General features: G+C 45.3%; 1 protein-coding gene across 2 annotated transcripts in view; it reads left to right on the top strand.

The window, feature by feature from the left end:
- Window positions 1-318: 318 nt before the first annotated feature.
- Window positions 319-25,853, top strand: part of plxna2 (plexin A2) — a 231,624-nt gene continuing 206,089 nt past the window's right edge. Inside the window, exon 1 of one of the 2 annotated variants that reach the window (XM_080445644.1) lies at window positions 319-875. The gene's annotated coding sequence lies outside the window, so the exon portion shown is untranslated. The remainder of the gene's footprint in view (window positions 876-25,853) is intronic. The other variant, XM_080445645.1, reaches the window with a different exon arrangement.

The following is a 25,853-nucleotide window of genomic DNA, read 5'->3' on the forward strand; positions in this document are numbered from 1 at the left end:
CGGTGCAATGCAGAACGTTGTATAACGGTTGTCTATAGACTATAAAATGGGCTAAACCCGTCTGTCTCCTGTAGCTAGCGTAGTTTTACTGAATTGATTTGGTTGCGCGCTTGTCAATGAATTCATTTATTGAAAGTCTTCCTTTGGGCTGAAACGGTTAACACCATAATGAAGCGGCGGAGTGGTGGTGGAGTGAGGGAGGGGGCTGGGTTTAAACGCCGTAGCGTGTAAGTGGTAGCCTTACACACTACTGTACACTGATGGAGCCCGCTTTAGCACCGCTGATCTATGCCAGTCTAGCAGCACAGCCCTCTGTGAGAACCAAGCGACGCTGCAACAGACGATGACAAGCCGGGGGTGACTCCAGCTTGTAGAGTAGTAGCGTAGAGAGAGAGAGAGGACGTATTACATTGCGAACTGAAGGAATGTGCGGTATCGTTCATTGACGGGGTCTCGTAGTGGTGGTCAGTTCCGAGTCAGACGGTAAAAGGCTACAGGCTCAACGAAGTTACGCGCAGAATGTCCAGCTCCACAGAATAGCTCATTTATCATTGTGGTAATGAAGTGAATGAAGCAACCGAGGACCCGGCGCGGCTCTATAAAGGTCTCGTTTGTATCAGCACTTGCGTAGGCTTATCAGTATTCTCTAGGAATTAATTGGAAGGGCTTCTAAATTCAATTGTTGCCGCATTTTTCCAAGGAACGTCGTGGCAGACTTTCTGAAGGTAGTGTTAGGAGTGTAGGACCTGTTCTACTCGGAAGGGGTTTCTACTGTGGATGTGAGAGACTGTGTGCGCCCAGTGCATCAGCTCAACACACATAAGACAACCGCTGCTGGGAATAGAGTAACCAAGACATCCTAATTGAATTGAGAGGTGAGTGACAACGACCACGTTCATATAAATGTATTTTTTTTTTTACTGAATGCGTTTATTTGACTGAACTGTACCTTAATGCCACAACCTCATAACTACACATTCGTGGTGGTTCCGTTGAGGATTCATTTACGAGAGAGTCGTTCACTATAGCTGCGAACTGATGTAGGGACATTTTTCATTATAGGCTGCAGGCTCTGATAAGGCTTGTTTTATTGTTTAATTTAATTATAGCCTCACCACAATTCACATGTTTATAGGGTGTCTTAAAATTGTGTGAAAAATGTGTCAGAATTACAAACTGTGGGTTATACAGTGGACAGTCTACACTACAGTAACATATGTCAACAGGAATGGTGTTGGTGTGCCATAGTCTACTTTTAATTACACACCTCTCCACTGTTGCTCTCAATGCGATTACAATATTTTGTTATTATTCATGTAAATTCAGTGATATTTAAATAGCCTATCAACCACACTCTTGTTTTATAGGTTAATTCTAGAAAGATAGCCTACTAAGCCTATTATTTTCAGGTGGCATTGTTCTTGACTGTGTGCTGTAGGTTGTGTTAAGGGTGTTCTGTTGCTGTCAATGGGAATGCTATTTGCCAGTAGGTTAATTTTGGAGTAGCCTACCATTTCCTAGAGTTTGATGTGACTTGACCTTGACCGTGAGCTTGATATAATTACAAGGGTAGCCTATGATTCTCTGTTCAACAGAATAGCCTGTAAGATGTTGGCATATTCTTTTAATATTATCATTTTTACCAGTCAAACCTTTCTTTGTTGTAAACTGTATCATAAAACAAGTGAAGCTGCAACAAGTGAACCCTGAATTACTTTCTACACACTGTTAATTTTATCAGGCTATTGAATTACTTTCTTTCTAACTTTTATGTTAACAAAAGTGGTGCACTCTACCATCTGCAACGAAACAAAATCAAGTATGCACTATTTGACATTTGCATTTTTATTTATTTATTTTTTCAAAGAGAACTGACAACTGATGCATTGTTGCCAACTGGCAGCAATTTAGAATTGTAGTTCCTCTCTATAGCGCTCATCTGTCCAACTCCGGGCTAGCAGATGTATCCACAAATCATCATTCTCCGCCACACTGCCAGCGCCCCAGCAAGCGCCCATGACAGTGCCTCTAAAGAAAATAAATGTTGTCTTAAGTAGGAAATTGCCTTACATTTGCATGAAAATAACTTGCATCTGCCACGGCTGACGGAGAGCATATTAAACCATCTGACCGTGCAATCAAACCGCAGTTCTTCTTGGTGAAATCACTCTTTGTGTATACTAAGCGTGACCTGCTCACATCATTATTTTAATATCCATCTCAAAAAAGTGAAACAATTATTTGACCCCAAAAGCAGTCATCAGGGTGGAAATTGCTGCCCTGGAAGAACAAACCAGCACTCAGACTTGGTTTGATTATCACATGCTGATTATATTCACCTAATTATGTCCGATGTAATGAAAAAAGCATTCACTGACAGTCTGGTGCTACTGCAGTGCAATCAGTCAGTCTGACCAGTTGGCCTTTCATAGACTAGACTGTTAGACAATTATATCAGCTTTGGTTGTATAATGACTTTGACTTAGGTGAGGAAACATCATCATGAATTATGAACATTATGAATCCACATTAGTTTTGATTTATTACCTGAACCAACCACCACTGTACAGTATATCACTTGGATGCTTATATCTGCAGACGTTCCTTTGAAAAGGGGGATCATTCAGTATGATTGCTAATCTATTCGATCATTTCAAGTTGCTGTTGATGATTGCAAGTTATTCCGAAAGAAATCGGTCATCATAGTCGGCTACCTTCAAGTTGTTGTTTGTGTGTGTGTGTGTGTGTGTGTGTGTGTGTGTGTGGGGGGGGGGGGGTTATCAAGAGAGATGATCAGAATTCTTCTCAACGTGCCGCTTTCAAGCGATGCCTTTGAAGAGACACTAGCGATGCCTTTTGAGAACCGCAACATCACACACTCACTTAATCAATAAGGTTAACTCCACAAAGCTGGAGAGAAATTGCTTCCACTGGACAAAGTTACATCAAGCCTGTGGTCTGATGGTTGATGTTGCTTTTCCATTGCCTCTCTCAAAGCCTCTCCAAAGCAGTCCCCTGCATCCCCCCCAGTCCCCATTCTCTCTGCAGGGGGTCTGCAGTGTTTTGATTGCATTTAAGTTAGATCGGCGCTAGAAGTAGAAGGCTTTCTATGCCTATGCTGATAATGTGCTTAATAGTGTTTTTCCTCCCTCTTGTTCAGATGCGTTCACATTTCAGCAGTATTTTATTTACTCTCAGATCCTGCAGTATCAGCATCTCTGTAGGATCCTGATTGTGTCGTCTGAGCTGGGGCTGGCTTTATGAGAAACTCTATGTGAATTGGCCAATTGGTAGTCAAAGCTCACAGCCTGCTGTCACCCCCCCCCCCCTCCAGCCCTCCATTGATGAGGGGTTCACGTGGCTCAAGAGCGTCCTCTGTTGATGATGAATCCTTCGAGCAAAGGGTCCAAACAACAAGTTGAGTTAATTACCAGGGAATAGTGTGCACATGCACAGCCCCTTCTCCATCCATGCAATGCTACCAAGACAGTACTACCACTTGAATTTATTTTATTTTCTTTACTGAGTGAGTTGCTACTGTTTTTTCTTTATTTGCTGTGTCACCACCAGCATTTATACTGCTCGCTCTCTCTCTCTCTCTCTCTCTCTCTCTGGCCCAGCTCTCCCCCCGAGGCTGCCAGACTTGCCCCTGTTAACTTGAGAGATTTTGACAAGTCGCTATGCATGCAGGCGGAATCCTTGACCTATTTCTTAATGAGTGAACAGTGGAAATGCGCTCAGCGGTTGTGTATTCTATGGGAGGCTACTGCCCTCCCATAAAGCAAACCCCACACCCCAGCCCCACACCCTGTCTCATCCCAACTGCCTCTCCTCTCTGCTCCACACACAGACACACGCATGTCGCACGCTCACACACAAATACACATATACACAGACCTGTACTGGTCAGAGATAAATGAACACTAAGAATTTTACTAGTGTATATAAACAACCATATAATGGCTTGGGGAGTGCTTCTGTGAGTTCGTTGACTCGTCCCACTCTGATACAGGCCTCCCCCTCCATATCTGACGGAGTGTACAAGCAGTGAGCTGTTTGTTTGTTTTAATGCAATTGGCCTCCCGTCTCTCCTCACTGTGGGCAGTTTATCTGAGCGTCTTGACTGTCCAGCTGTCACAACAGAGATCTCAATCTCCCTGACACCCCCCCCCCCCCAACACACACACACACACACACACACACACACACACACACACACACACACACACACACACACACACACACACACACACACACACACACACACACACACACACACACACACACACCACTACACAGCCCACAGCCATGTTATGTGCATGTATATGCACGGATTGGGTTGCATGTCTGCCTGTAAATGCGATGCGTGTGCAGATGTGCGTTTCCCCCGCGTGAGATTGACATAGTGGATATCTGGATTGGCTGTGACATTGATCAAGTGGAGTGCAGCCGGGGAGAACATTTTCTCTGAAAGCGGTCTCACTCCGGTGGGAAGCGGAGCTATACTATCTCTCCTCATCCCACTTGTGACATCACAGCCGAACGTAAAGTACCCCTCCCAACACCCGCACACCCAGCACAGACAGCTCCTATACTTCTTCTGTCTCTCCTCTAGATAATGATTGTAAACAACAGGGGTTTTTATTACCTGTCTCTGACGCTTCCCTAAAGCACCCTATTCAGCAGTGGAGATGGGTTCTGTTGGCCTGTGATTATCTCAGCAAAGGTTGGTTTACACTGCTTGCAGGTTAGAAAGGATATGTTGCTGCAGCAATGCAACCCCCCCCCCCCCTCCAGTATCGTATCAGTGAAAGGGACACTCTTCTAGGGACGATGCCACTGGTATTGAGAAAATATTAAACTGTTTTTTTTTGTATCAGAGAAAGGCCCCAGTATTATCAATTAATCAAAATAAAATAAAGATAAAATAAAAAGTGATGCAACTACATTCTCTTCCCTCATCAGACACAAAATGTCAGATCTCTAACGGAGATATTTAAATTAAAATTATAATTCCGGCTGAGGAGGAAATTGTAGAAGGATTATTATACTATATGGTTATTATGGTTGTTTACATCTAACCTTCATATTTTGCCATCACTTATAGTACTTATATAATACATTATGATATGATATGACATGATATTTTGTAGCTTGTAGCAGCCAAGATGTCTCAGCTTGGCCTGAAAGCTATTGTTTTGGTACAACCTATCTTGTTATGATTCAGCTTGTCCTTTAAGCAGCTAGTATAACTATTGTCTGATCCCTGAGCTCGTTGGCAGAACTGCCTTACCACCGATCTGTACAGACTGTGTGTCTAACGTACTTCTCCCCATGATATCATGTACATTAAAGCACAACCATCACCACCTAGAATATTGTCTCAGACTCCTATTGCCTAATTGCCTCATCAATTACTGATTGATCCAGAATTCCACGACACAACCTTCTAATGAATACTGCATTGGATCAGGACAGACAGTTGAATCGTCCTAATGCCTAATTTATGCTCTGTTGCACGACAGTGTTGCTTGCAGACAAGAACACATATTCAAGCTAAGCCCATCAGCTTTGTGACTCTCTTGATATGATGAACATACTGATATCATACATCTTACGATGTAACGTTGCTGTTTCTTAATGCAGACAACAGAAGATGTTTTGAAAAGGACCATAGGGCTCATTTTAATGGCCTTGTCATGCCCGCTGCTGGCTTTTCATCATGTTGAGTGGTCATGTGTGTGGCCTACAGTGACTTAACTGAATCTTTGAAACTGTTTCAATTGATGGCTGCAGGCCCCTACATTGCTAGTAGCAGCTTGTTTGTTATGAGCAACACAACACAGAGTGCAAAAATCAATGCCACTCTTTTACATTACATCGTTCAGGATACGTACAGGAAGGCTCTAAATGTGCAACATTTGAGCATGTAACTAAGAACAACACACATACTCTAATGACACACACAATACTAGAGCTGTGCTGCTCTAGTATTGGGGCCTGCTGAAGTGCTGTAGGTGGCTCGGTACTGTTGAGATAGTTTGTTTTCCCATGTCTGTCTGAATGCTGGCTTATTTGGGAAGGAGAGGGCGTTTTGTCTATTATGTGTGTGTGTGTGTGTGTGTGTGTGTGTGTGTGTGTGTGTGTATCCATACATAAGTGTGTGCCCAACTCCCACACAGGCTCCAGCCAGTCTCTCATAAGAGGGGTGGGGTAGGGTAGGGTAGGGTGGACCGCTAACGGTCCTCCCTCTGCCAGCGAGAAGCACGGCCAGCCCAGACCCTCACCCAGGCTGCCCACTCTATTGATGTGGCAGTGAGCTAGCAATGAACCTCAATGGGCCCTCTGCTCCTGCAAAGGCTTGCCAGCTTGCTGAAACAATGTCTTTTGTCTGACTGCTGAATCCAACAGATGGAGAAATGGACAGTAAATGAAGGTAGAGAGAATGCTGGGGAGGGGGTTAAAGGAATTTAGTGGCGCATGTTAGTGGCTCTGCGTTTAGGCTAGTCGTTTGGGAAGCCTAACACCCTCACTCACAATGCTGCACTGGCACGACTTAAAATGCTGTCCTGTTGATGTTCAGGAAGAGCGGCTCCCAGGGCCCAGTGTACGAGAGGAGAAGGCAGTCTACTCACGAGCGCTCTCTAAGGGGCTTGGAAGCGTTCATTAAGATATTAATGGAACTGTCTTCATGACACATTTCCAAGGGACAGGGATCTGTAGCCGCTGCCATTCTTTAGTGACTCAATCTGTCTGCCACAATCATCAGTCTCTCTCCCTCACACAACGGGCTGTTTAGACATTCAGCCCCATCTCCACAGCCCGCTGCCCAGGCACCCTCACTCTTTATCTGATCCCTGCTCTCACAAGCCATGCTGTATTTTGTATGTTTTTTTTTCCCACCACATGTTGCAAAATTACACGATGCCACTGATAAGGGCAGCAACTGTGGAGCAGGGGCCCGCAGGATGGCAAGTCTGGCTGTTTGTTTGTTTGTCTGTTAGAGATCTTCACACACGCTTGGAAGTCAGCCTGTCGCAGTCCAGCAAGTCAGGATGAGGGTTGTTATGATTCTGTGAATATTGTAGTTCTGCATATTTTTTCACCACTTAGACTGTTTTCTCAGTTGCCATAGCGCCCTCCCCCACCCCCCCACGGACTGCAGGCGACACAACGTGGCCTGTGCAGCTAATCACAACAACAACAACAAAGGCAACAAAAAAGAAAGACCCGCAGCTTTACATACAAATGCCTTGACTTATTTTGTTTCGATGAAAGGCACTGAATGCATTGTCTCTCCTCCGTAACCCTTCTCCCTTTTCACGCCCTGTTTGAATGTAAGTCACTTTTACCATCAATAATCAATTAGTTTCCGTCATGGGAGGATGTGTGTTTTTTGTTCGGTGGGAAATTGACAATAAGTGAGCAACAAAAGAGTGCGGGTGAGAGTGAGGCGTGGAGGGGGACAGGGGGGGCGCGGTGGGTGTCGTTGTTGAGGGTGGTGGTGGGCGGTGCTGCAGATATGCCAAGGGGGCAGCTGTCAGTAGCAGATGACAGTGTGTGTTTGTATTACGTGAGCGGTTGTGCATCTGCGTGTGTGTGTGTCAATTTTAGTTGTTTTTTTGTAGGGTGCATAATTTGCCTTTTGTTTGTGAGAGTGCTGCCCCTGTTTGTTTGTTTGTTGGCATCCACGTGTGTTTATGACCAGGGTGGGCAGAGAGCGAGACATACCAATGTGCCACAGCGCTGCATTGCCCACACTGCCCCCTGGTGATGATGACGTGATGCCTGCCACCGTCACCATGGATACCACAGACTGGGGCGAAGACATTACTTGTCTAGTCCACTCATGTACAAGAGAAATACAGAGCTGATGGCCGCCACTACATACACCTACAACTACCTCACTGTCTTGAGTGTAAATATGGACCTGTAACGGTTCCATTTTTACACTGTAAATCGACACTCAGGATTTTGCAGCGTAGAACGATGTTTTGCTCTCTAGCTGCCATTCACTATCTTTCTTCCATTTCAAAGGCATTGTGTACTTTTTCTTGGGAGATCGACTCAAACTAGCTTGGTCTTCTCTTGCTCCAGGCGTCATCTACAATCCCCATAGTTAATGTGTTGCATTAACATCATTCTGTCAGCACGTCTCTCTGAAGAGTTATTATAACTGCCTGCTGTTTTTTTTTCTCCCTTCTTTAGAGAACTCTCCATTCAGTTTTCCTTACCGGGTCGTGTTGTGCTTGAAGGCTCAGTGACATGTAGCCACCTGCATCCAGGCTGTCTGCATTGTTGCTGCTCGCTAGATCAGCCATGGTCTTATCTGGGTGGATAGCTCGTCTTCCCCTTGTGGGGAGGCAGGGGCTTCAACAACAGCCTCAGCCTCCAGCTTAGAACAGAGCTCCGAAAATAGCAGATCTACACCTCCCAACGTATTGCAGCGCATCTGCTATTTTTGCTGCATGAATTCGGCGTGCAACAAAGTTTAACTCTGGTATAAAACTTGTCTGTCTGTCTTTCTTTTTGAGTAGGGTAAACAATTACACTGGTTGAGACGGCACAATTGGACACAGTATTTTATAAGCATGTCGGTTCCATTCATAGGACCTGGAATAGGTTATATAACTGGTCTGTAAAGGTATTTGGGAAGTAGCTATTAGCTCTTATGAAGAGTTTAGTCTGGAGCTCGTTCTATCATTCCTGTACCTCCAGACTCTTTACTTTGGCCCGAGGTGAATTGCAATGTCCAGGCAAAGGGAAATTAATTCCCCCGGCATGGGGATAAATGCAGCTACAGTATGTTTATGCATGTGTACACTGTTTTTGACCCATACACTGAAGGCAGTGGGAAAATTGAGGTATTTCTTCAATAGTTGTGGCTTTAGAACTACTAGACATTGTTATAAGGTTGTTTACGTGTATTGTTGTTGTTTTTTCTCGGCTAACATTTGCCCCATACAGTAATGCTGTTCACAAAACGTATCAATGAGTTCTACTGGCTTTTTCTGATTTTGACCTCCTCCTGGCCTTTTAAGGACCCTACTGGCGTCAGTGAGCGCCATATACCATGCATAAGCATAGACCATTTCCCCGTTAATGGCTTCATTTTTATTTCACTTTTGTTTGCATTTTCTCCAAAGTCATTAAAATGTCACAAAACGTAGCTGAGTAATTGAGTCAGTGTGGGCTAAACATCATTTCGCGATTAATAAGCCATGGACGTTTGAGTTTAATTCGTAAATCAATCTTTTCTCGAGGGACTATTTTCAGCTAGACTTTTCAAATCAGTCTACACTTTATAATGCAATAAAACCCAATATAAATCCCCCCCCCCCCACCCTAAAAAATAATAATTATAACCACGCAGCAAGTAGTTGGTGTGTTGGTTTACCTATCTCAAGCAAGGGTCTGCATGTTGATTTCCATACCATACTGAAATGAATGGAATCCAATGGCTTCCTAAAAAAAAAAGATCAAACAAACCACAGTAGGCTTTGGAAAATGTTCAACAGTAATGTCAAGTATACAATGAGTCACAGTCAATGAGCTAAACATGCCAGACCACCAGTATGGTCCTTTAAGGACATGGCTTGAGTTTGGACTTTTCCAGTCAGCAGTGTACTAAGTGGAATGTGTGAGGAACAATAGAACATTTTCCCTTCAGTGCCTCTCAGACTGCCCGTCTTATCAATTGATATCAAGAAAATGGCCATTGTGAATTATACATAAACTCAGTCATGACTCATAGTAACTGTGTTAAAAGGAGTGTTTGTTCCTGCTTTGCCAAATATTATCAAGATGAATCTATCGGCTGGGAAGTTTGTTGTAGTTGTTTCCCTACCTCCCCTACTTCCCAGTACCATCGGCTATTTGGGAGAAACATTTCATGAGCTCAGTGGAACAGTGGATCTCCCAGACAGAGACATTAAGCCTGATTTATACTTAGTTACATGCCGGTGTCGCCCATCGAAGATAGCCGATCTACAAGCTCACCACGCGTCTCATTGCGATGCGTTGTTTTTGATGGGCGACACGGCAATAGCCGGCCTCTGTCACAACCAATGAAATGTAAGAGACATGACGGTGGCATCTTGGAGAAGCTTTCGTCTAGATGCAAAGAAATGATTAACGTAAATGTCATGATGTGATATTAACTCACGGGAAAATAAATGATCAACAATCGTGTCAGCATGTGTGACTCACACATCGGCGGCAACAAGGGTTGAGAGCATCGTCGTCTTCACCGTGGTTGTTTAAGGAGAGTGACTGGCGAATTAGGGTATGGTAGATAATTATCCAGAGTGTGACAGCCCTGCCTCTCGTTGCAGACGACTTGAGATCCCTCTGTTTTCCGGTGAAGATGATGATTAAGTTTGACTGCTCTGAAAGATTTGCCTGCCTAGGGCAGATTGCAGAGGAAAGGGGGGGGGGGGGGTAGGGGGGTGAGCATGTTTGTACTTGAAAGCAGTGAATGTATCCTATTCCTCTCATGTCTTAATCTGCGACAGTTAGGGATTTACCGTAGGAGTTAATGCCATTAAAACGGCTGATCCACACAGTGGATGGGTTCATAGGATTTCTGACACTGATACATCCCCTACAGCCTCAGCATTACGTGCGTGCCACACCTTTATCCACTCACTCGCCTTACAGAAAGAACAAGGGCTAAAGCTGGGAATTAAGGAGACTTTCCGCATCGCAGAGAGCATTCAGAAGCTTGCGAGGTACAATGTTTACTGTTTAGTGTGTTGTGCAAACCTCACTGCTATTGTTGCTACAACAACAAGCCCCCCACGTCCCCCACCCCATATTCTGTAGAGAGCATGTTCAACTTGACAGGGGTGAATAGGTGAGATGAATTTGCATTTCATTACACTTCATAATGTGCTGTCTCAGGTATTGTGTGCGCATGCAATATGGAATGTGAACGTTTTGTTTTCTCTTCAAGTTCCTAAATTAACGTCTTTGTTCCGACAAGACAGCTGTTCTACGCATCTCTAAGGAGGTGAGATTGTGAACTATTAAACAAAAATGTGCCTGACAGTGTCACTGTTGATCAAGGGAATTAAGATTTCAGCCTGGTGTTCTTTGTTGTTGTTTTTTTTGGCACACGCAGGTCCCTCTCTGCCTTTTCATAACTGACAATTAACAGCTTACAGCAACCCACCACCTCCTTCACCCACCTCCACCCGCTCCTTCAGCTTCCACTGTCTCTTTTGTCAGAACACGTGATCCCATTGCATGCACACGCACACAAACACCTCCTGACCACATACATAGTAAACTCCCAATTTATCCATTTGTGTGTACAAATGGAACACAATGGACCCAATGGAACCTTACGGGTCCATTCGGTTCCAATTGTACACTCTCAGAGTTAAATTAACTCTGACGATTCTACTGTGTAGCAAGTCCCTCTCCATTTGGATTCACTTAGTATTCAGCCAATGGCGAGCCTGATAAAGGACGCGGTGCCTCTGTTTGTTGTGTTTGTGAGGCGTTCAGAGCAATGCATTAGCAGCTCCAATGCTCTACGTAAGTGTAATGCAGTGTGTTTGCCCATACCTGCCTCTCTTGAGGCATTCTACATGTAGCACTGCGTCAAGGTAAACAACCACTGTCGTACGTGATGCTCCAAAAGAAGGAATGGCTGAAACTGTGACAGACAGAATGGGAATCCAGTCCTTCACTGTGTGAGTCATTTTGATTGAGCTCCCGTCCGTGCTGTAATGGCCAATTTTCTATTGTCACAGCGGCGCAGAGTAATGCTTGTGAACTACAGATTGAGTGTCTTTCTATTCTAAGCCGGTTTGATACCAGAGCTGCTCATAAATGAGCTTTACTAGAAAGGTCTTAAAATCGAGGGAAATTGAGAGGAATTAGCTATAACTGTGCCCTCTTGTACAGCGGCAAGCTTTGTGACTTATTACGTTTTAATCTGTGACACTGAAGTCTTTTTTTATCCTGTAGCTATCCTCACGAAAGGGGTAGATGGCTATCATTCTTAATTTACCTCAGTGACAATGAGACGACTGCGACACTGGAGTTGAGAGAGGCTTATATCTGATTTATACTTCTGCTAGCCTGCAGCCAGATGGCATTCCTGCAAGTGAAAGCATAGTGTATATGCTCCTCCCACTGACCTCATCGAGTGACCTTACGACTGGCTTGTCCCCGGGGTCCCCGGGGTTCACTCAAAGTAGCATGGAGCGGGGCTGGCAGTAAAATGTGTTGACATACAGCATCCACCACCAGTGTTGCAAAAAGTAGAGGAGGAAGTATGCGGGTAGGGGGGCATTCATGGTCCTCATGACATTGACTCATACAGGAAAATGAGAGGAAGCTGAATTTGGGAGGGGCGGGGGTCTGTTCTCTTAGATCTGGCCCGAGGAAACAAGGACAGGCACCAGGTGCTGCTCGGGGGACAGGTACTGTAATGTCTGACCAGGAGACAAAAGCAAAAAAAGTGTTTTGGGGTTTTAGTACACGGCAAAATCCTCTGTTAGTTTAAGTCTGACCGCTTTCGGACCCATTTGTACACGCTTATAACGGATATATTAACACTGAGGATTTTACTGCGTATAATCCGGATAGCCTAATTTACTTGGCTTCAGCCAGTGGCGCCGAAAATTAAGGCGGCAAGAGTGAAGGATGGAAAATTCCTTTGCTAGAAGCTACTGGTGATGTACAGAAATACACCAGGAAATGCCGTTTCCCTCCCAACCGTTTACACTGAATGCTAGTTGGTCTCAGCCAGACTGAGACAGCGCTCTGGAAGCAGCCACCGAAACGCCCTAATTAGTTCACTTCAGCATGGAAGCCTGCCCCGGCAGGTCCTATTTGTGTTACTGATGAAATGCTGAATGGTGCCCCCCCCCATTCGTTAGGGCCTACATTTTCTTCTTGCTTTTTTTTGGTTTTGTTGATCTTTCCTGTTATTGCCATCCCCTCGTTGGAGTATGAAGTTTGCTGAATACATTTAAAGTGGGACTGCCAAGTATCCAACCGCATGTTTAACCCCCCCCACACACACACACACACACACACACACACACACACACACACACACACACACACACACACACACACACACACACACACACACACACACACACACACACACACACACACACACACACACACACACACAAACACATACTATGCTGTAACTATCAAATAATGAAATGTGGGGACAGCAGCAGGAAATACTCTGCTGCTTGGGTTATGCGTGTTTGTTGCGGTGTGAGTGATTGTGCTGACTCTGAACGTGGGCATCCATTTCATCTTATCCTCTACCGCAGCATATTTACCGTTGAGGGTTTCAGTTAACATCCCTCAATGGGACGCAGACGGGGGCTCGCTCGCCTGACGTAGCCTCATTTTACTGCCTCGATCAGGCCACGCCTCCAGCCGGCATGATGATGGAGCCAGGGCAGCCTGCACTCTGCCTCTGTCTGTGTGTGCGTGTGTGTGTGTGCGCACAGGGTCAGGGACAGCAGAGGAGAGAGTTAACGCGAGGTAACCGCTGCCGCAGTGGAATTCTGCTGGGTTTTGGCGTGGTCATTCTGCCTTGTCATGGACGTGCTTTTTCTTTTGATTTATTTCCCCTTTATTGCTCTCTCTTCTGTCTGTTCGCTTTCTTTATTGCTTTCTTTTTTCCCCCTCTGCTGCCCGTCTGTTTCTCCTCTTTATTGCTCTTTGTCTCTCTCTTTTCCCTTTTCTGTCACTGTGTATATTTTCTTTCTGGTCTCTGTTTCCCTCTCCCTCTCCTCCCATCTGTCTGTCTGTCTGTTTTTCTCACTCTGACAATGTGGGATGTGGTCCCAGTCTCCCTTGACTTTCTTAAAAGTGAAATGGAGGAAATGTTTTATAATCCCGCCAGCATAATTTTAGGTTTGATAAACCTAATGCCGAACCTAAAAAGCATCCAATGCTTGTGGATGTATTGTGGCGAGTATACTTCAGTGGAATAATATACACTAATGTAGATTGCTGGTACACATAAAGCTCCGTCTTTGTATCTGCTCGGGGGCGCAAACATGGCCTTGAAGCCCCCCACATACAGTTGCATGCTAGCACATCGTCTACAGGCAGACGTTCTTCCACATTACCATGCAGTTCACACCTTCAGCTGGCAATATACAGTACAAACCCTGCTCAGAATCTCAATGTCCAACCCCCACAGACCTACTGTACGACACAGTGCTTGTTTGTGTGTGTGTGTGTGTGTGGGATTACATCAATGACATCCATTCCACAGATCGGAGCCTCTCCGCTGGTCCGGTAGATCGAGAGTAGTATAGGAGGACGAATCATGACGGACAGCTGTACAGAGTTCAGCAGCGGCCGCATAAAAGATGCTCCATCGGTCGCTCTCTCTCTGGAGAATACGGATAGCCTGTCTATCTCTGAGTTACGTCTTCAGTAGCGCTGTATAGAGGAAGGTGCAGAGGGGCCTCTGGGCCTGATTTAATAACACGCGTCGCTGTACGATGGTGTCACGTGCGGAAAATAGCAGATCTACAAGCTCACAGTGCGTCACAATACGACATGTCACGACACACAATGAAGTATAAATCAGGCTTTACAGCTGGGAGTATATTGTTCCTAACCGTAGTGGCTCACGGGTACATTTTTACACTCAGGAGTAGAGCCCGCCTGATATATCCGTTTGGCCGATATATCAGCCATTATTTGACCTTTTTTGACGACATTATCGGCAGTGTGTCCAGATATATATCTTTAAAAACATATATTTTGGGGCTTTTTATGCCTTTATTGATAGGTATACAGTAGACTGACAGGAAATGGGGAGAGAGATGGGGGGGGGGGTGACACGGCACGCAGCAAAGGATTACCAGCCTAGGTGCCCAGACGGCTACGCCAGCCGCCCGGGCCGTGTGTCCAGATTTTTAACAACTTTCAAAACTGTTGTCCTTATTTTGGGCATGTCATTGTACTGTAGGTGAACATTTTCAAAAGATTTCAGAAATGTAAACAAATATTACATCCATAAGCTCACAACGTGTTGCAACGTGATGTTTAGAGTTTTAAACATGACAACTCAAAACTTGACAAGATATCGGTCAAAACATTGGTAATCGGTGGGCTAGGACTCTCCAAAATTAGGATCGGCATCTGACCGTAAAATGTGCCACCGGTCGGGCTCTACTCAGGAGTGACTTCCCCCATGGTTCAGCATCACGCAGCCTCGGCCCCGGGCACCCAACAGGTATAATGACTGGCAGGAGGCTGGAGAGAGCTGCTGGAGTATGACGGTATGTGAAAGAGGAGTGCATTAGGCTTGTAATAGTTTTTATCTTTTTTTCCCCAGCACTTTTTTAGCTTGTAAGAGCTCAGAGAATGAGGGCCCCTGGAAGTCCACTCTCCACAGGCCCATTTCTCTCTCTCCCTCGCTTTCTCTCTGTGTCTCTCTCTCTCTCTCTCTCTCTCTGTTTCTCTCTGTCCCAGGGACTTTGAATATGAGTTTCCTCTCTCTCTGTTCTGTGGGGGGGTATAATAATGCTCAGAACGAGCCCTGCCGCCATCTCCTGCGTATTACCCTCAACCTTCACAACTAAAGTGAATAATGCAGGGCTTTGCTATTGCGCAGCCGACACACAATTTTTCATCACAACCCTTCTAGGTCACTGTGACATTCCTTCCTCCCAATCCCCGGTACCCCCCATCAGACCTACTATACGCAGGTGAGAGCGGTTTGCGCCACACGTGCATAATGGATGTGCTACGGCATGTACAGTATGTAGTAGTGTGCATGCATACTCTGTGTGTGTGTGTGTTATACGTCACCGGTGTGAACATCTTGTCTTGGTACATTTTTCAAAGGATTTTGCTGAGTTTCGAAAATGTTGCTTTTTCTTTCTTTTTTTTTGCCTTGGAAAAAAAAAAAGTAGAAGCAGAAGAAACGAAATGGGTATTCTCTCGTCTCATCTAGGGCATCCATGTTCCAGCTACAGCTACACAGCAAAAGTTTAACTCTGAGAGGGTAAAGTGGACCTGGAGTTCAGTATCTGCTACTAAAATCTCTGTAACAACACGGTGATCGTGGGGAAAAAGCAATCTAATAGCCATGAACATATCCACTGGCACGGTGAAAGTGAAAGCTCTTTTCGTAGCTCACACTAATGTGTATGTAGGGAAGTGGCTGCATGTGGTGATAGGGCAACTGGAGCTCTCAGGACGCCGGCTCACAGGAAGCCAGCCAGTGCTGATTTTCCACTGCGTCCTCAGCCAGCGCTCCATCCTGTGCCGAGGTTCACATGGAACCAGCCGGAAGGCATGAATGTGCACTTCAGAAGAACTGATCCGGCCGGTCAGCTCAGTGAGCCCTGTCCTGGCCCGACGTGGGCCGGCAGCTGCCAAAGGTTGTGCAGATATAATATCTATACAGCCAGCATGTAGAAAGGCCCAGCTAATGCTGACGACAGCTCCCTGCACCACTTTGTTATTCATTTCCATAGCAAGTCTTGCACTGTAAAGTCTGGAATGTTCTTTTAAATACTGGTGATTGTGAAGTAAGATTTCTCCAATTTGGTGCAGTAAAATGTTACCATATGGTTACCAGTGATAGAATATGACCTTCTCACATGATTTGAGAAGAAAAAGTGAACTGACCTACCGAGTCATTTGTTTGGTCAAAGTTCAGAGAGCAGTGCATGTGTTGAGTTGTGTAGGTGATTATGAAGTGAGATTTCTCCAATTTGGTGCAGTAAAACGTTATTAAAGGTCAAAGTTCACAGAAATGCATATGTGCTGATAACATTTGTAATTATAACCCCAGCACCACCATTACACTATTAATGTCACCCACCCCCTAGAGGCAGCTTGCACACCCCAGGGGGTGCACACGCCACAGTTTGGGAATCTCTGAACTATACTAAGGAACATATGTACAAAAGCATGTAGTATATAATAGTTTGTTATGACGGGACGCGTGCGGGGGGGTACATATCCCCCCACGGGTATGGACTAGTATAGTATTATTACAATTATTGTAATACATGCATATGGCTACATATGCAAATACGATGCAACAACAGAGGACGCACAACAGATGAGCGCAGAGTGCTTTCACTCAAAATATTGGCAGACTTTTAGTTATGTGTGGGCAAGGCGTGTGTTCCTATGAGTCGATGTCTGCCTAGTGACAGTTACAACACACACACACGGCCAGCTTCACACGTTGTGATTCACAGAGAGAATTTTTTGTCTGCAGCCGTGAGGAAGGTCGGACCCCCAGCGAATGCTTTGCGGGGGTCCGCGACGCATTCGCTGGCTCTGGGGTCCCGACGCTGTGCTCCGTTGTGCTACCCGGGGATGTGATCAATTGCGTTATACTCCCGATCTGTGGGAGGCAGCAAAGTGCCGTAAGGCATCTAGTGTGGCGGACGGAAAGTAGATGAAGAAGGATAGAATAGTTCGCTACTGAGGCAAATATATGGGCTAAATAATGAATACAAATGTATACTGTTAAAAGTACACTATCCAAAGACTACAGGGCAGGCATCGATTTTTAAGCAAAATTTGTAGGAAATTGGACACGTGGTCTGCTAGAACATAACGTAGCCAAGACAAAGAATCACAAAAAAAATAAGACGGAAACGATAACAGCCAATCTCCGCCCCTTTGCAGATAACCCGGAAGTCCAACCAGCAACCAGTATTAATAGAGATGTGTGCGATGTTGCCACTGGTCTAGCCCCGGCACAGCCCCCACGCTGTTTGTTAACTCTGAGAGCTTACAAATGTAACCAAATGGACCATCAGACTTACAAATGGATAAATGAACACTGAGGATTTTTACTGTGTACCATTGCTGCGTGTTTTACAATCTGTAAGTGGAGCTTTCAGTGAAGCAGTGAATTATGCTTGCTGGGCATGTATCCCCTCCGTGTGAGTAAGCACCGGGCTTCTCTGCTGCACGCGGTTATTGCCTCTCATCCAGGCAGGGATTGGGCTAAGTAACTAGCCGTGGACTTCATTCTGTGGTGTTTTATCACATCTGATGAAATTAGAGAGGGTCTTCTGTCAGACTGAGTGGTTGTGAGAGGAAGAGAGAGAGAGAAAGGGAGAGGGAGATGGAAAGAGATGTGGTGCTGGAGGGGTGGCTCGTACAGCATCGACTTGAAAGGGCCTGTGTGTGGTAATGGAGTATTATGTGTGTTTGACTGGTAAAGGCCGACAAATACTTGTCTTCTTGATAGTGCTCAAAAAGAATGATGAGTGAGAAACATTATGATCGTGGCAGGAAGACATGAGAAAATACATTGCTTCCCTGCAAAATTGCATGTGCTTTATGCTATTTGAAAACAAGCCCTCATTGGGATTGCACACCAAGCGGTAATGTCACTATATTATAAGCTTGCTCTCATCTGTATGCATCATAACGTTGCATAAATTCCACGGCTCTTTGAAGGCTTCCAGCGTTTCTGCTTCTGTTGCCGCGAGTGGACTTTGTTATATTAAAGCGGCTTTAGCTCTTTCTCTCATCTTTCTTGATGGGGCATTATCAGTGTTATTGTTTCACCATGGGTGTCTGGCTCATGTCACAGACTAGAGTTTGGCCTTCCTGTGACCTATAGAAGGGTTGAAGTGGGGGAGACGTGAGAAAGAGAGAGAGAAGGCGTGTAGTTTATGCAACAAGCCTTCAGTCTGGGGCGAAAAGGGTCGGTCACCGGGGGTCAGTTGGCTGAACTCCTCACAAGTGCTTCCCTTCAATAAATCACGGGGATATGAGATAAGCGAGGCAAGGCTGTGATGTCTAGAGCTACTGCTCAGAAACATTTCAAAACTCCGTCCCACACTCACGCTAGCAGATTCAGAAAAGCTCGTCCACGCCTTTGTCTCCTCCAGGTTGGACTATTGCAATGCACTTCTCATCGGGATCCCTAGCAAGAGCCTTCAAAGGCTCCAGTATATATCCAGAACAGCGCTGCTAGGGTCCTGATGAGAGTGCGTGATGAGTGCGTGATGAGCACATCACACCCATCCTCCGTTCACTCCACTGGCTTCCCGTTGTTTTCCGGACCCAATACAAAATATCCCTGTTGACACATCAGTGCATTCACGGCAACGCTCCCTCATACCTCAAGGACCTAGTCTCCCTACAACCCTCGACCCGCAACCTCCGCTCTTCAAACACCAACCTCCTCAACACCCGCAAGGCCAATCTACGCACCATGGGCGACCGGGCTTTCTGCTCGGTCGCCCCCGAACTGTGGAACGCCCTCCCTGTCCACCTGAGAGCACCACAGTCGGTCGACTGCTTTAAGAGAGGATTAAAGACCTACCTTTTTAGCAAAGCATTTTTTTAGCTGGTTTTACCTCTAGGCTTTTTTGCCCCCATGTTTTAATTGTTTTGTTCAGTTTCTTAGTTGTTGTTTTCTTTTATTGGTGTGATGTTTCTGTTTTTACCTTCTGTAAGCACTTTCAGATTTCTTGTAAATGTAAAGTGCGTTATAAATAAAATCCATTATAATTATTATTATTATTACTGCTGGTGTAGATACAGCCTGGGCCCTGGGTCTCTGGATTAGACTGGGGAAACTAGGTCTGGTGTTGGGACTGTGCTTGTTCGGACCGATGCCCGATTTTTGGGTCCAATCTCGATTTTGGAAAGTTCCCTAGCCCATGGATTGTTTTTGATTGATATTCTGTCCAAAAATACTAAATCAATTCAAAGTTTTTCAAAAATAGAAAATTCACAAAATTGGCGATCTACAAGCTCACAAAATGTCTCAATGCAACACTTTGTGAGCTTGTAGATCTGTTATTTTTGAAAAACTTTTAATATTTTAGCCTATAAATGACACGCCCAAAATAGGGACACCAGGTTGAAAGTGGTTAAAAATAGAGGAAAATTGGTTGCATAATTGCAGATACCGATGTAATTTAAAAAGCCAAATAATGACCGATATATCGGCCCGACAGATGCTGTTGTAGCCAGTCTCGCTCTAGCAATGATACTGTTGTTTTGAGGTGAGGAAGGCTCATGGCTGCTTCTGTAGAGGCATAGACCCATGCTTTGCATGGATGGACCTGTGGGAGTCCAATGTTTGGGCCAGTTTGTAGAAGCAGTTTGTGACAGACAGAGAGAAAGATAGCTGGAGTGGTGTTTGTCCAACTGTAAACATCATTAGCCTAGCCAAGAGACTCCCAGAGAAGATGGGCTGTTGTCCTTGCTCTGTGTGAAGTATTAAATAGGCCGCATCTACACAAACGCACCGTCCCAGTCACCCATGTGAGCACGCACGAACGCACACGCACGCACGCGCGCACGCACACACACACAGGGTGACCACATACGAACAAACCAAATGTGGGGCAAACTAGAGCATTTGTGTGGGACAATGTGGAACACATTATCCTTTGCTGAGAGATTTAACTTAAAAAACAAAAACGTCTTGCTAACATCACTGTGCTTTGCCCTCAGTAGCACACAGTAGACTGCAGGTTAGAGGTTAGGCATTTAGCATGTGAAGGACTTAATAATATATTTTATTTGAATGCAAATTTCCCAACTCCCACGCTAAGGAAATACTGTAAGCATGAACGCAACCTAAAGTTGCCCAGTTCTTGTGCTTAATTTATCATGAAAATAGCAGATCTACAAACTGATGCAACAGAAGCTGTTGTGATCTACAGTACAAGAGTACTGTAGATCAGAACAGTATTTTCAGCATGCAACACCATCATACCACAAAGTAAAAATAAATAAATCTGGCTTTATTGTCTTATGTGAGACTTGCATGTATTGTGAGATTTGTGACGCTCCACGCCTCCCCTTTGCCCCTTTCAGAAATTGAAAAATTAGTAGTAGTTTACAAGTCTTTGCTAATCCCTATCATATTCGGCCTTTAAATCTGCATAGCTTGCAACTTTGTGTTGACTGTCAATTTTCACTGTTGGGCGTAGCATAGGCTGCAAATAACGGTGACAGATTAACCTGCACCGGACCCACGTGTGCGCAGTTTGATTGACATCAAACACAGCCCTGTGACGACTGCTTTCTTCACAACCATTGAATAAAAGCCAAATCTGAGAAAAGCGTCTGTCCTGCAGTGGTTTGACTTTTGAAAACTAGAGCAAGTCAAAATGCGGGACATTGTCTCAATATGTGGGTCACGGAACAAGGGATGACACCTGGTCATCTACACACACACACACGCACAAACATAGTCCTGTCTGTTATTTTCACCTCAATCTCAAACTGGGAGAATCACATTTATAATTGAATTGATTCATTCTAAAGAATAGCTTTAACTCACTTAAGTGTTCTATCGTTCCTCCGTGACTACGTGTGTGGGTTTGTTTGTTTAAATGGTCCTGTGTTCTTCTCGTACCTCAGTACCAGCATCTCTGCCGTCAGGCCCTGCCAGCTGTCTGTCCAGCCAGATGTGTGTCCCAGGTTGCAGCGTGATGGGAAACAGAGATTGCAGATCACACATACTTAATTGCATTGACAGCTAATTGATTATAGCGTGGAGAGAGTCAGGGTTGGCCCTACAAGCATGACTGCAGAAGCATCCAAAAATGTTTGTGTGTGTGCTCTCATGCACGAGTGTGCACAAGTGCGTGCGTGCGTGCGCGAGCGCGTGTGTGTGTGTGTGTGTGTGTGAGACGACTGTGTGTGTGTGTGTGTGTTTATCTGCAATTCATCACATTTCCTTTGGCCACAATGAAGAGCTGGTTCTTGACCCCAATCTATCATGATGTCTCCAAAGAGAACACTGTACTTTTGCCCCAATAATGCAAAGTCTAACCTACTTATAAAGCCTTAAGAAGTGTAACAATATGGTGATCCATTTTAGGCCACGCCACAAGTGTGTCTGTTGGAGCACTCGGGCCAAGAGCGGCATCACACTGTGTTTCCAGTGACTGGGTGTTAGCCAGATGAGTGTTCCGTGCCTAAAATAGCCGATCTACAAGCTCCCAAGGCATCGCGATGCAATGCATTGCATTGTGAGCTTGTAGATCGTCTATTTTCAGCATGCGACACAGACCTATGATGAAGTACAAATCAGGCTTCATAATTACAGAGCCTGCCCAGGCTCTCATCATCACACTGTCCAGCTACCAAACAGTAGCAGCAGAAATTGAAGGGATTACTTTGACTGGCAGGATTTCTATCATTTTTCTCTGTCACCCGCAAACCCTGTTATGTAACCATGTTGGATTTTGAGTGTCTGCAGAGTAAAGTAATAATATTGTGTGTTAAGCGGTAGGTGGGAGAGAGACAGTGCCCATTTTGGACCCAAAATGATAGATGCTCTATGTAATTTACCCCCCCTGCTCTCTTTCCTCTCTCTGTTTCTCCTCCTCCCCTTCCCCCTCGTTCACTCCTCCTCCTCCCCCCTGTGGGTGCCAGCCAGCCTGTGTAAATTTGCTTCAGATAATAGTGTCCGCACCATGCCAGCTTGTGGAGTTGTGGCTGCCTCCTCGGTGGCTGTAACGGCTTGCTGCCCAGCTGAAATAATGAATTCATGGGGCTCCCCCTCCTTGCTTCAACCCCTCCCATCTCTCTCTCTCACTCACACACACACACACACACACACACACACACACACACACACACACACACACACACACACACACACACACACACACACACACACACACACACACACACACACACACACACACGAAGCACAGGTTATTTTCTCTCTTTCACACTCTCACATGTCACCATTCACATTGGTTTCTGCCCTCTTGTCTCAATCTCCACCTCCTCCCTCCCGATCCTTTCCTTCTCTGTCTCTGTCTGTCTCTCTCTTTCTCCTTCCCTCTTTCTCCCTCCTTTCTCCCTGACCAGTGAGCCAGCAAGACTGTCATGCGTCATTTATACTCCCTGTGTTGTGCGCCACAAATAGCCAATCTACAAACTCATACATCGAGCTTGTAGATTGCCTCTCTTCGGCACGCCTCACCATCCATCCTGCGTGGATAAATATGGCTTGATCCTGAAGGGATGGGTGATGATGAAGGAGAGGGTGGTGGCAATACATGCCCACTGATATGGAAGCTACATTTTCATTTAGCTCTTCTTCATTAGTCCCCCCGGACACACTCACCCACACACGCTGTCAGAAAAATAGCGTCCATAATCTCACGTAGTTTCACACACTTGCGGAGCCGTTTGGTGGCGCTTAATTTAGGGATTTGGCGTGATTATTTGACAGAAGGTTTGGTTCATCTGTGCCTCAATCCGATTGGCTGGCTGCGTACAGAGGGTCAGCATGCAATTCGGTTTAGCGCAGTGCAGCTGCACACGGATAACCTCCGCCTCCGCCGGGAAAGCTGCTTGATAAAGAAAGCAAATGCGACCATGTATGAAGGCACAGCCTGGACGCACATGCACACGGACGCACATATATTGTGAGATACGCATGCATGCACACACGCACACACGTCATGTACACATACATGCGTAGATATTCATTCAGCCATGAAGAGCTCTTGGTCTTGCGTTGACCTGCAACTGTTTGGGCTGAATCGTTTTGGCTTGGCTGCCCTCAGCAAAACTGGCACCTTCCCATTCATTCAGCTGTACGAGGCTTCAAGGCCAGACTAACGGAGCCTTTCATGCATCTAGCGCACACATGGTGCAGAGCGCCCAGTTAACTCAAGCTAATGCCCCTCTGACTGTCGTTTGCACCTGCAACCTGATGCATGGCCCGAGCTCTTCTGTTCGTCAGGTCCATTTGTCTGCAGCTTCGCAAGTGTCACACACAGCGGAAGATGTGTTGAAAAAGCTGTGCTCCAAATGACTTCGCAACAAACCAAACATTCACGCCTCAATTTTAATTGGATTTTTAAATGAGAAGGGGGCTGTGATCTTGTGACAACCCCCCCCCCTCCTCAGAATGTTAATTTATTACACAACTGTAATCTATAATCTTTGAATTATAGAGAAAAATGCTCAGATGGTGTTCCTATTGAAATTATCCTCCTAATTAAACTGCCTGGAATTCATAAATTCATTTAGGAGATCAAATGAATGGATGTGGTTGCTAACGTTTCATTCTTGCAAGGCTGTTATTACCAAGGATTTCCGTTAAATCCGAATATAGAGGGCACACTCGACAGTCGCTTTCCATGAAATATGCATATAAGGCATTCAACATTGTTTCACACAATTTGTGTAAGATCACATGCACCTTCAGTTAGACATGCATGCAAATCACAGTCATTCACACAGATATATCACTATTCTACATCAGTGGTTCTCAAAGTGGGGTCTGGGGATCCCCAGGGGTCCTTGAGGGGGTTCTAGGGGGTCCCCTTTTAAATGATTAATAGTTAGGAACCAAATGAACCCTTATGGGTTTATGTACAGTCAGTCACTCTGAAAAAAGTATTTGTACACACTCTCAGATTTAAATGGAACACTGAGGATTTTACAGTAGAGATTTGAGTCCCAGAGATAAAAAAAACATGGCATAATGCATATCAAACTGTGGATCCTTGAAATTTAAAAGGTTGAGAATCACTATTCTAAATTGTACACCACCCTTCATCTAATAGTACAAAGTATTGCATCCTCCAGGTAGACAGCCTTCATTATGCCCCAATACTGACTTGCAAACTGGTGGAATTATGCAGCGGCATGCGTCTAGAGCGGTTAACGTCTTCTGATATGATAAAATATGTATGGTTGTCAATCAAAGGGTCTAATTCAATCACTACTCATCTGCGTGTGAGCAGAGGTGTATCTGATCCGGTGGCCTCTGGTGACATTCGACTGTTTGCTCTCTTTGCCCGCTGAGGATTCCCTCTTCCCTTTGCTGCACCCCCCCCCACTTTATTTTTTTATGATTCAGATTTATGGAAATTCCTCCTAACAGAAAGCTGCCTCCACAGGATGACAGACAGCTCTGATAAGGCTGTATGTACAGTATGTATGCCATGCAGCTACTGGTGTGACCAGGGCCGAGAGGATCGTACCTTGAGTGTATAATAGAGGTACAGGGAAGGCTCTTAGTTGTGTCGGTAGAAACAGGAGCAGCGATTCAGGATTGTGTTTGTGTGAGTCTTAAGTGTAAAGTGTGTGTGACGTGTGCGTGTGTGTGTGTGTGTGTGTGTGTGTGTGTGTGGGGCGTAGTGCCAATGAGCCCTCGTTCTAACAGAGCTTGAAGCGTGCGCGGGGGGTGGGGGGGGGGCTTACTCCCTCGACACAGATGGGGTTAAAAGGGGAAGATTAGATGCGTGTGCCCTTGTTTGCATTCAAGGATAAGCGGTTACGCTGACACCCCGCAATTCCTCTGTCATGTTGACATGCTTATGTGTGTGTGTGTGTGTGGAGATTCTCAAATTGTGAAGGGGGGGTTGAGCGATCTTTATGCTTCCATTGCTGTAATAATTGTGAGAGGCTGATTAAGATCTAAGATTTGACTATGGGTATAGTTCAGGAACTATGAAGCACACTGAGCCCTCGCTGCAGGCCTTTGCACCCAGACCAAGACTTGACCCAGTGCACTAATGTGGTGGTTGACCATATCTAATGAAGAAAATGCAGCACAACACTGGCTGCTAAGTGTTATGTTGGAGAGCCCTTAGAGTGCATGCTTAATCATGTACAAGTGCACATTCATTCACTGTACGCCACTGTCATTTAGTCAGAGCTCAGAGCCTAATATAGATGCACAAAATGCATTCTTTGTTTATAGAAATGCTAACCATAAAAATGTCCATGTTAGTATATTATGGAGCAAACCTTTTTTTTCAACAATACCCACATAGCCCACTAGTGTCACAAGTACTTAAAACAGCCAATTTAAGCCCTGCAGCACAGGAAACCAGACAGAGGCCAATGATAGCAGTTATTGGAGT

Source organism: Gymnoscopelus braueri, assembly GCF_963280865.1.
Source record: "Gymnoscopelus braueri genome assembly, chromosome: 12".
Lineage (NCBI taxonomy): Eukaryota > Metazoa > Chordata > Actinopteri > Myctophiformes > Myctophidae > Gymnoscopelus > Gymnoscopelus braueri.